At 34.4% G+C, this 12,792-nt stretch overlaps 1 pseudogene; it reads right to left on the reverse strand.

Annotated features, from left to right (window-relative positions):
- Positions 1–1,764: 1,764 nt before the first annotated feature.
- LOC123749649 (ribonucleoside-diphosphate reductase subunit M2 B-like) lies at positions 1,765–11,365 on the reverse strand (annotated as a pseudogene).
- Between the last annotated feature and the right edge of the window lie 1,427 nt (positions 11,366–12,792).

The following is a 12,792-nucleotide window of genomic DNA, read 5'->3' on the forward strand; positions in this document are numbered from 1 at the left end:
ACCCCCCCCAGTTAACTAACGAGGCCGGGGGAAACAGCTCTCTCTAGTCCGTTATCCCGTCCCCAGTTAGCTAACTATTCTAGAGCACTCCCAGAGATCCTAAGGCAACCTCTCTCGTTCAACACCTTGTAACCTAGGTATTTGACTACCTAGGTGCTAAGACTACAAGGCGCCGTCACTTGATCAGTTACCCGAAACTCTAGAGAGAACTCTAGAATACAGAATCATTGCCACAAACGTATAAGAGAAAACGAAAGGAAAGAAAGGAATAGTGAAGTAATTAGTGAGGGTTTGGGGTGAGAGGCAGAGAGGTCGGAGGAGCGAGGAGGGTCATTAGTTGAAAGTGAGAGTTTAGAGAGGGGTGGAGGGAGAGGTGTAGATAGGTAGAAGTAGAATAGTAGATAGTAGAAGTAGAAGAGTAGATAGTAGAAGACGAAATGCTGCCACCATCCATTCATGATCATTACATACAAGACAAGGAATGGAACTTGTCTGTATCACAATATTCACCAAAGATGTTATCAAGAGATCATTATTAGTATGGTCCCATCTTTATCATGTACTCATTCTAAACCATGAAACCAGTAACCACAGAGGCTTTCTCACCTCAACTCAAAATATCTAGGGAACAAAATAAAGTCCATTTAAATAATAAATTCAACAATTATATTTCTCATGATAAGTATCATAACTTAAGCAATCCAATTAAAATGTTAAAGATTAATATTCAAAGTGAGTCATCCTCCAAGAATCTGAGAACACTACAACTGACTGCCACTGATCACCACACAACACTTGTAAAACACGACCAAGTCACCTAAATGTTCACTCACCGAGGACTGAGTCTAAGTTGAATAGAGAGGGGGGGGGATGGAGTCTGCAATTTTCAAGCAGCGTCACCCCCCGTCTGGTGACGGCCTATCTCGACGGCTGGCCTCTGCTCTGCTCCGCTGGCTGGTCTCCTATTGCTAATGCTCTCGAATCGATAGTTCTCCGAGTATTTATTGGGGAACCTAGTAGCTAACTCCGCCCACAAGTAGATAGCCTCCGGCTCTCTACCAAGCCACTCCTTAAACGTCGGCATGTTTGAAGGCTACCAGGCTCCTATTAAGAGATTAGTAGAAGCAAGGTGAAATTCGCATGATCTGACCTCAGGTCACTTGAGGTCATTAACGCTTTGAGGTGTGAGATCTCTGGCAGACAACTGGTGCCTTCCCAAATCCCTGTCTCTGACTCATATTCTATATATATTTTAAATTAACTAAATCAAACACTTTACAGTGTTACAGTATTACTACTGAACAGGATTCTGGCATACTTGTTGACTGGACTGGATACGGAGGCTCTTATATATTGTATCACCGGCATATTGCAGGGACCTTAATGTAATGATTCATTTCTCTCTTTGAATCATATTCATTGGTGAATATAAAATATAAAAGTTGATTCAATGGCAATAGCCAAACTTGGTGTTTACATCGGACGATAGTAGCACTGCTTGGTAATCATGTGATATGTTGATATTTTATAAAGAAGATTATGGTTTGGTTATTATGTACATAATCACATACCTCATATTTTGTAGTCTTGTAATTAATGGATAGAGAGAATGTAAGGTATTTAATTCATTATTCATCAAGTCAAAATATAAATATGATAAGTAAAATAGTGAAAGATAATAGATATATATTTTTATTTTTATATTAAATTATTTATATTCTATATAAAAAAAAACATGTTCTATTCCATCCATCAACTAATTAACTAAAAGTCTGAATCTAATGTAAAAAAAACTGTATTGATCTGAATTCATTACACCATATTTTTGATATTCACTTACTTTTTTTTCAAAAAAATTAGTTTTCCCTTCTAATGAGATATTTTCCATAAAGTCAAATGGATTTTCTACATTATAAAGTTTCTTATAACCGAGTTCAAAGAGAAGTCGGTCAGCCACAAATTCTATATACTTCCCCATAAGATCACAGTTCATACCAATAAGTTTCATTGGCATGGCATCTGTTAAAAATTCTTGTTCAATCTTCACAGCATTATCAATGATAGAATATACATATTTCTGATCAGACTTATTAATCAAGTACTTAAATATCAAGCAAGCAAAATCTGTGTGTAACCCTTCATCTCTAGAAATCAGTTCATTACTGAAGGTTAGACCTGGCATTAAACCACGTTTTTTTAACCAAAATATTGCATCAAATGAACCACTAAAGAAAATACCCTCTACTGCAGCAAAGGCAACAATGCGTTCGGCATATGTTGCCGTTCTATTGGTAATCCACCTTAGAGCCCAATCAGCTATTTTCTTAACAGCTGGCATCGTTTCAATAGCATTAAATAATCTGTTCTGCTCCTGTAAATCTTTTATGTATGTATTAATAAGTAAACTGTACATTTCATTGTGAATATTTTCCATGGCAATCTGAAAACCATAAAAACACCTCACTTCTGGTATTTGTACTTCTTGGCAGAAACGTTCAACAAGATTTTCATTGACGATACCATCTGATGCGGCAAAAAATGCTAGAACATGTGAAATGAAGTGACGTTTCTCTTCATTAAGTTTCTGTTCCCAATCTACAATATCCTTTGACAAGTCTACTTCTTCAACTGTCCAAAATGATGCTAGCGCCTTCTTATACATTTTAAAGATATCATGATTTTTAATTGGGAACAGTGTAAAACGTCCTGGATTTTTAATCAAAAAGGGTTCAATCATCTGAAAAAAATATATAAATAAATAAATAAAATATTTATTTTAACATTGTGTTCACTATCATAGCATAATAAACGAATGAAATTATTGAATTTTGAGTAAAAAAGAGATTAATTTACTACGTACATTCTCTTCCATCCTATATTCTATGTAAACTAAAATAGGTACACACACATATGTGTGTACCTATTTTAGTTTACCTTTGCCAGGTCTAACCTTCAGTAATGAACTGATTTCTAGAGATGAAGGGTTACACACAGATTTTGCTTGCTTGATATTTAAGTACTTGATTAATAAGTCTGATCAGAAATATGTATATTCTATCATTGATAACTAAAACTAAAATAGGTACACACACACATATATATATATATATATATATATATATATATATATATATATATATATATATATATATATATATATATATATATATATAAATATATATATATATATATATATATATATATAAATATATATATATATATATATATATATATATATATATATATATATATATATATATATATATATAAATATATATATATATATATATATATATATATATATATATATATATATATATATATATATATATATATATATATATATATATATATATATATATATATATATGACAATGTCAGACCAAGGAGGAAAATGAAACAGGAATTTCCTTAAGTACTTTCGTATATTAAATACATCTTCAGAAGGAATGATTTTACAGATCGAGTGATGGGTATAAATAGGCAGGAGAGAGTGGTGAAGTGAGGTACAATACTTGAACAACGCAGACGGCCCATTGGCCCATCAGATGCACCCAATTGACCCATCCGATGTAGCCCAATGGCCCATCTGATACAGCAGACATACAAGCACAATACATAGGTAATTATAACATAAAGAGGTAAATATATATACAATGAATTAGTGAGACAAATGTTTTCCAATGATCCTACTTAAATCGCCCTTTAGCTGATCTATTAGAAATAGATCTAAGTTATAAATACCACTGCTAATATTCAAATTACTTTCTTTGGTGATCTGTATCAAAGCAGATTCAATTATGTTTCTGTTATAGGTGCTTTTACAATTTGTTATTGAAGAAGCACTCTCCCAATCAATTTGGTGAGCTTTTTCTGACAAATGAACAAACAAAGCATTAGACAATTGGCCATGTCTTACAGAGTATTTATGTTGTGATATTCTACATTTTAAATCTTTAGATGTAGACATCTAAAGATTTAAAATGTATATATATATATATATATATATATATATATATGTATATATATATATATATATATATATATATATATATATATATATATATATATATATATATATATATAAATGTATATATATATATATATATATATATATATATATATATATATATATATATATATATATATATATATATATATATATATTTATATACTTATATATTAAATTATTGTTGACTCGAGCTCCTTTTTTATCTGTGATATAAATGCTAAAATTATATTGATCTCATTTTCAATTACATCAGTTAGAATATTATCTCTGTGTGATGTTAATGTTTCACTAAAGGCTTCCTCAAGAACTGTTGGAGTATAATTCAACAAATGAAGGCAACCATAATTATGAACATGTTGAGCCACATTACATTTGATTTCATCTGTATGGAATGAGCTGTAAATAATCTGTGCATGACATAAACCATATGGATTCTGGCAATTCAGTTGTTGATTAACATTATTAGATAACGGTGATGGTGGAGATGATGTTAGTTCAAGTTGAGATGGTGGTTGGGAAGAAGAAGGTAGTCTAGGACTATGAATTTGTTTTTGTGATGTAACTTTATATGGATTTTTGGGGTGGGTGGGTTTTAGGGTAATATTCCCTTGAAAGGTCAAATAATTGCGTACCAATGTAAGTTGTTTATGTATAACTCCTCCACCATTAGCAATCCATATAATAGTTACAAATAGAGAGTGTAACATATCGAGAAGTAGACGACAGTTACTTTGAGCTAAATAATTATGATATATTTTGAAGTCTTTGCTAGCTATTATTATATTTTCTTTGCATTTAACTTTGATTCTATTTAGAGTATTACTTTCAATATTTTCAATATTTTCAGTACGTTGTATTAAAGATTGGGGATGAGAAAACACAATATCTTTAATTTTTTTGGTTTCAGCATGAGGTGAAAATAAATAATGAAGGAGACTAAATGACATAATATAAAATTTCCCTGTTTCAGAAACCAGCAAACGATATGGATGTATTAGATAGGGAAAATATTTAATTATATTAAATACTTGGTGAATTATATTGATTAAATCACTCAATTGGGTTAAATATATTAAACGCTTAGAAATAGAAAATAAATCACACAAGCCCAAAATGGGACGAATTCATAATAAATCATTATTATGATCTTTACTATCAATTGCACAATCATTAGTTCCTAGCTTCCACATATTATCAAACATTTCTACCGATCGACCATCTATAAGTCTAAATCTGTGAGAGGGATTTGCAACAAGGGAATTTAGATCATGTTCATTTAAGAGATAAAGTGGCATAATATTATTCTTGAAACCACCTAAGAGTAAATCAGCTGTAATTTGGCCATTGGTTTTGTGAGAAAAAATATGATGAGGGCTAATGTATATTATCTGAATTTCTTTAGGCATAATTTTCTTTGAAAGATAAAGTGAATCTAATGACTGGCCCAGTAAACCTAGTGGCTTCATTTCACATAATACAGGATGTATATGGAGTATATTATCTTTTCCATAATATTGGAATGAAGAAAAATTTGAAAGTTTTAAACATAAATTTTGATTCATAGTTAGAGTTAGGCCTAGTAAAAACTTGTCATTGATCTTATTATTATCAATTAGAAGATTTTTATTCATTTTTTTATAACCAATACCAATTTCTTTCTATGATTAAATAGTTGTCTTCTTTGTTTATTTGTGTATTTGCGATTTACCATAATTGTTCTAAAATAAATTATAAATAGCCCACTGGTGTGAAGCTGGTACAACACACTAGTGTACCTGGCGACTGGTACAACACACTAGTGTGTCTGGTGACTGGTACAACACACTAGTGTGCCTGGTGACTGATAAAACACACTAGTGTGCCTGGTGACTGGTACAACACACTAGTGTGTCTGGTGACTGGTACAACACACTAGTGTGCCTGGTGACTGGTACAACACACTAGTGTGTCTGGTGACTGGTACAACACACTAGTGTGCCTGGTGACTGGTACAACACACTAGTAAGTCTGGCGACTGGTACAACACACTAGTGTGTCTGGTGACTGGTACAACACACTAGTGTGTCTGGCGACTGGTACAACACACTAGTGTGTCTGGTGACTGGTACAACACACTAGTGTGTCTGGTGACTGGTACAACACACTAGTGTGCCTGGTGACTGGTACAACACACTAGTGTGTCTGGTGACTGGCACAACACACTAGTGTGCCTGGTGACTGGTACAAAACACTAGTGTGTCTGGTGACTGGTACAACACACTAGTGTGTCTGGTGACTGGTACAACACACTAGTGTGTCTGGTGACTGGTACAACACACTAGTGTGTCTGGCGACTGGTACAACACACTAGTGTGTCTGGTGACTGGTACAACACACTAGTGTGTCTGGTGACTGGTACAACACACTAGTGTGTCTGGTGACTGGTACAACACACTAGTGTGCCTGGTGACTGGTACAACACACTAGTGTGTCTGGTGACTGGTACAACACACTAGTGTGCCTGGTGACTGGTACAACACACTAGTGTGTCTGGTGACTGGTACAACACACTAGTGTGCCTGGCGACTGGTACAACACACTAGTGTGCCTGGCGACTGGTACAACACACTAGTGTGCCTGGCGACTGGTACAACACACTAGTGTGTCTGGTACAACACACTAGTGTGTATGGTGACTGGTACAACACACTAGTGTGCCTGGCGACTGGTACAACACACTAGTGTGTCTGGCGACTGGTACAACACACTAGTGTGTCTGGTGACTGGTACAACACACTAGTGTGCCTGGTGACTGGTACAACACACTAGTGTGTCTGGCGACTGGTACAACACACTAGTGTGTCTGGCGACTGGTACAACACACTAGTGTGTCTGGTGACTGGTACAACACACTAGTGTGTCTGGTGACTGGTACAACACACTAGTGTGTCTGGCGACTAGTACAACTCACTAGTGTGCCTGGTGACTGGTACAACACACTAGTGTGTCTGGCGACTGGTACAACACACTAGTGTGTCTGGTGACTGGTACAACACACTAGTGTGTCTGGTGACTGGTACAACACACTAGTGTGTCTGGCGACTGGTACAACACACTAGTGTGTCTGGTGACTGGTACAACACACTAGTGTGTCTGGTGACTGGTACAACACACTAGTGTGTCTGGTGACTGGTACAACACACTAGTGTGCCTGGTGACTGGTACAACACACTAGTGTGTCTGGTGACTGGTACAACACACTAGTGTGCCTGGTGACTGGTACAACACACTAGTGTGTCTGGCGACTGGTACAACACACTAGTGTGTCTGGCGACTGGTACAACACACTAGTGTGTCTGGTGACTGGTACAACACACTAGTGTGTCTGGTGACTGGTACAACACACTAGTGTGTCTGGCGACTGGTACAACACACTAGTGTGTCTGGTGACTGGTACAACACACTAGTGTGTCTGGTGACTGGTACAACACACTAGTGTGTCTGGTGACTGGTACAACACACTAGTGTGCCTGGCGACTGGTACAACACACTAGTGTGCCTGGCGACTGGTACAACACACTAGTGTGTCTGGCGACTGGTACAACACACTAGTGTGTCTGGCGACTGGTACAACACACTAGTGTGTCTGGTGACTGGTACAACACACTAGTGTGTCTGGTGACTGGTACAACACTCTAGTGTGTCTGGCGACTGGTACAACACACTAGTGTGTCTGATGACTGGTACAACACACTAGTGTGTCTGGTGACTGGTACAACACACTAGTGTGTCTGGTGACTGGTACAACACACTAGTGTGTCTGGTGACTGGTACAACACACTAGTGTGTCTGGTGACTGGTACAACACACTAGTGTGTCTGGTGACTGGTACAACACACTAGTGTGTCTGGTGACTGGTACAACACACTAGTGTGTCTGGTACAACACTCTAGTGTGTCTGGCGACTGGTACAACACACTAGTGTGCCTGGCGACTGGTACAACACACTAGTGTGTCTGGTGACTGGTACAACACACTAGTGTGTCTGGCGACTGGTACAACACACTAGTGTGTCTGGTGACTGGTACAACACACTAGTGTGTCTGGTGACTGGTGCAACACACTAGTGTGTCTGGCGACTGGTACAACACACTAGTGTGTCTGGTACAACACTCTAGTGTGTCTGGCGACTGGTACAACACACTAGTGTGTCTGATGACTGGTACAACACACTAGTGTGTCTGGTGACTGGTACAACACACTAGTGTGTCTGGTGACTGGTACAACACACTAGTGTGTCTGGTGACTGGATCACTTATCAGTGATCTGTCTGGCTCCCCTGGTATAAATATACAAAAACAGAGCTGTGGTAAACACATACAGTAACAGACCATGGTAAATTTATAGAAGAAAATTGAAAATATATTTTCCAAAATTATGGTAAATAAATAAATATATGCTTGTATTAGAATTTTTTCTTTATATATGAAGTTATTCTTATTATAACAAAACAGGGTTCACATGAAAACCACATAGATATAGGAGACTGGATGATTCCATTTATTAAATAATACTTTACAGATTGTCTGTCATATAAACCATAAAGGTATTTTTATGGTTAGGTATTTAGTAGTGTCAATATCGCAGCCTTACCTAAATATCTATATGACCAAACCTAAAATCAACCCTACCTAAATATGAACTGACTAAAAAAAAAAAAAAACATTATAGTTCAATTTAAAATGAACATATCATAGAATTTTTTAGCCTTTAAATATTCAAGAAAGGTACACCTAACACTTGTAAATGTAATTTTTCCTGTATTTATGAAACCATTGACCAGTCCTTGTTCAGTAGTCACTGTCCCGATAATCACTTCCGAACATGAGTATTGAATTTCAAGCTGACTTCCTGTTCGATGGTTATCATTGGCTATAACAGGATGTCCAAAAATGTAATCACCACATTCATTATGGGTTAAAACATTAAATTTCCTAAGAGTATCATGTGAACATGCTGGATCTCTTAGCAATGATAAACATAAATTTATATAAGTGTCTCGCTTTAGTGGAATAGTTGATCGATAATTCATATTCCAGCAATCTTCCAACTTGGAGATGATATAAATTTTCCTTTTACCATAAATACCATGGACACTGATAAGCATGTCCACCACTTTCTTCACTCGATCATTAATCAAAAGTTCAAAAAATTTATCATCAAATGTGGGATTTTTCTTGATAATTTTAGGGGTTTTGTTGATATTGGTGATTTTGGAGGACGATACCATGATGATTATTGCTAGAATATCCTCCTGAAAAAAACATGAAAATAACGTGTTTAGAAAATAGATCTAAATGGGGCCAAACCATAATATTCATGTCATATATACACCAATTCCATTTCATTTTAGTTTGACTGAAATAACTACTTGCCTTTTAGTGCCGCTAGTTATCCTTGTGATGAGTCTTGGAACCTTAATGGTTATATCTTGGTACAGAACCCATATTTTATATCTTTGTTAAAAAAAAAAATATATTATTATTCAAAAGTACATTATGTTATTACACAATCTTTATCTTGCGATTATATCAATTAAAATAGTATATTTATAAATCAAAAAGAATATCCTGACAGAATACGTCTACATTCCGGAGAAGTACAGTCTATAGATTTCACTTATTCTGTTATTTATTCGTTGTTAATCAAAAAACCCATTTCAAATTTTAATTTCAAACACTTGACATGAAGGTAGACTTGGAGGTTTATGTGTACTAGCATGTTTTAAATTTATCTTTATATACATTATCTTCCATACATGATCATTTGGACTGCATACCATACCCGTTTCTTGTTCAAAAATTCCCACACATGAGTTTCGGATATGTATGGTGCCACAACAACTGATTTTGACCATACCAAAATTGGATTGATAAGCTTGTATTCCATTTTCTAAATTAGGACTGAACTGAATCTTATACTCTTGAAATGTTTGTTTTAAAAGTTGGAAAGTATTTCCTCCTCCAAAAGCATGTCTCTCACTATTTGACTGGCCAATTAAGTAAATATCAGTGTAACTGTTGTCATAAAAAATATCACCTCGAAAAGTATCTCAGGGTAGGTGGAAACACTCTGGCTGCAAACGATTAATCATTCTAAAATACCACTTACAAAATTTTTGTATAAACTCGTCACTTCTTATAACTTCCATTTTATGTTCTACCGGGAAAAGAACACCACATACAAATTCGTTTTTTTCATTAACAGTTCGAATAGAAGTTTTAGGAACATCATCACATAAGACAGGTTGATTTTTTTCATTATCTGTTTGAGTAAAAGTTTTAATTTCACTCTCTTCTGTCTGATGCTGTAATAGTGTACTTATATATAAATCACATTGACATTGTACTGTTCCTAAATTTGTACGTTCTGCAGTACCCATAAAACTACATTGTTTAGGATTTTCAATTATATTCTTGGTTTCACCAGTTGTATATTGAATAAAACTTGGATTGGAACATAAAATGATGTTCGTATTTCCGGGTATTGAGAGTTGGATAGCACTTGTAATTTCGGTTTTGGGGTTTGAATGTGCTCTTCCTTGTTCACTTGAATATCCGATACCTATTTTACCATGCTGCTTTGTCCAAAACTCTTTTACAGCTATTACCAATTCCATTTTCTTAGCAAAAGGCATTGATGGTACTTGATTTTTATAGAGGTAGTTAAAAAGATTTTGTGCAGTAAGATGTCGATAAGAAAACAAGCGTTTCAAGTCTGAGGTATATATTAAAATAATGTTAAGGGCCTCTTGAGAACTTTTAGGTGAAAGGCGATGATTACCTGTTGATGTCTGAGCCAGGCACCTAATATCTTCAGGGCTCAGTGTTTTTAACAAATCACGTACATTGGCTTCATATGGGGAATTTATGAGGTTCATAACATATAGGAAGGAATACAACACTAAGAATGGAGATAAATAATATAAAAGTTTATTTATTTACTTACTTATTTATTTATTATATAAATATATAGAAAGTACATTGTGAATGTACATAATAAAACTGAATGTAGCCTCCAAAAAATATCACTGAGCCAATGCCGCTATATAGAGTGACACACACAGGACACTGTCTCTGACCACACCCTTGTCGAGTCCACTTCCTCCACACCTATCGCACTGTAATAATCCATTCCGTGTCCAATCATAGTAAGAGTCACTCACCACTGACACCAATAATTGTACTTTTGACCAGAAGAGGGCGCCTTCTTTTCCCGTACTTGTGGGTGACGGCCCATAGATGGCAGCGCTGCCATCGCTTCTCCATTCTCTGTGGAGGCGTCGGGTCCATAACACAATTACAATGAGAGCCATATTTATAAATCGTGAAATAGAAATACTCACTCATTGTTAACAAAATTTATTTAGGGTTTGGGTTTGAATAGGGTAGTATCATCATATCTCTGTCTCAAATTCCCAAAATAATAGGTAATTGGGATTAACATAGTAGTATATCAAAGGCCCTTCTCACAATAATGTCAGTCCAAATTAAAACTCTTTATTGAGGATTAAGTTATTACATCTTAGCCAATAGCCAAGGCTACCTACCATGCTACCACCAAAGTACAGCTCACCACCCATATTTTTTCCTTCAATGTTGGAATGATTGGAATTACCAATTTAAAATTTCAAGTCATATATACGATATATATGGGAATTTAGGGGATATTACAAAAAAAACATACCAGTTTAAAAACACCATGTAAAATAATTATAACATTTAAAATTGTGAAAACAATTGTTAATATAATGAAAAATTTCTTAACAAATAATGATATCGTTTTCTTGGTGTGTGTAATACCTATATAAATGGTCCCATTTGTAACATATTTACTGTTATTTATATTTAAACTATTATCAAGGATTGTAATGTTATATTTTTCATATAACCAACACATTATGACATTCAAATTATCTTGTAAATTATTACACACCTGAGTTTCGTTATTGATACCTCCTACTATTATAGACAAGTGATTCCAACATAGTAGTATATTATTATAATCCCACAATACAGAAAATTTCATATATTTAACAGGAGTCCTAATCAAAGATAAATTTTGTACATTTTCATGATAACTTTGTACATTTTCATTATTATAATAATGGCATTCTATTAAAATTGGCGCTAAGTTAGTTATGTTTATTTGGTTTGGAAGTATAATAGATGAATTTCGTCCTATTAGTATATATACCTGTATAGTGTCTTTAAAGTTTAACTGGAACTCGAACCATTCTTGTTGTGATAGTAAATCATATATATTGAAAAGTTCTTCATGTTTATATTTAATTTGCTCATCACCTCTATCAAACCAGTATTTAATTGAATCTTTCAATACTATAACTTCATTGCAATCATACTCTTGATTCATTGGAATTACTGGAATAATTAATAATAATAATAATAATATTAATAATAATAATATTAATAATAATAATAAAAGGGTTGGAATCATTTTCAAGCCACAAAATAAACTAAAAATAATATAACATTAAAGCTTGTTTTTATATTTTAATCTTTCAACATTTAGTAAAAAATATATGGTTATGGATGTCATTATTAACAACCAAGGAAATCAGCAACCAAAAGCAGATCTAGAGCAATATTATTTTCAATTGGAAATTCAGGATCAGTAGTAATCTCATTTTTCTTGATTTGAGTATTGTAGGTGAAATATGTACACGCTTTTTGAAGAAGATATGATCTGAAGAAATAAAATAAAAAAATAAAAGTATTATAA

Source organism: Procambarus clarkii, chromosome 31 (genome assembly GCF_040958095.1).
Source record: "Procambarus clarkii isolate CNS0578487 chromosome 31, FALCON_Pclarkii_2.0, whole genome shotgun sequence".
NCBI lineage: Eukaryota > Metazoa > Arthropoda > Malacostraca > Decapoda > Cambaridae > Procambarus > Procambarus clarkii.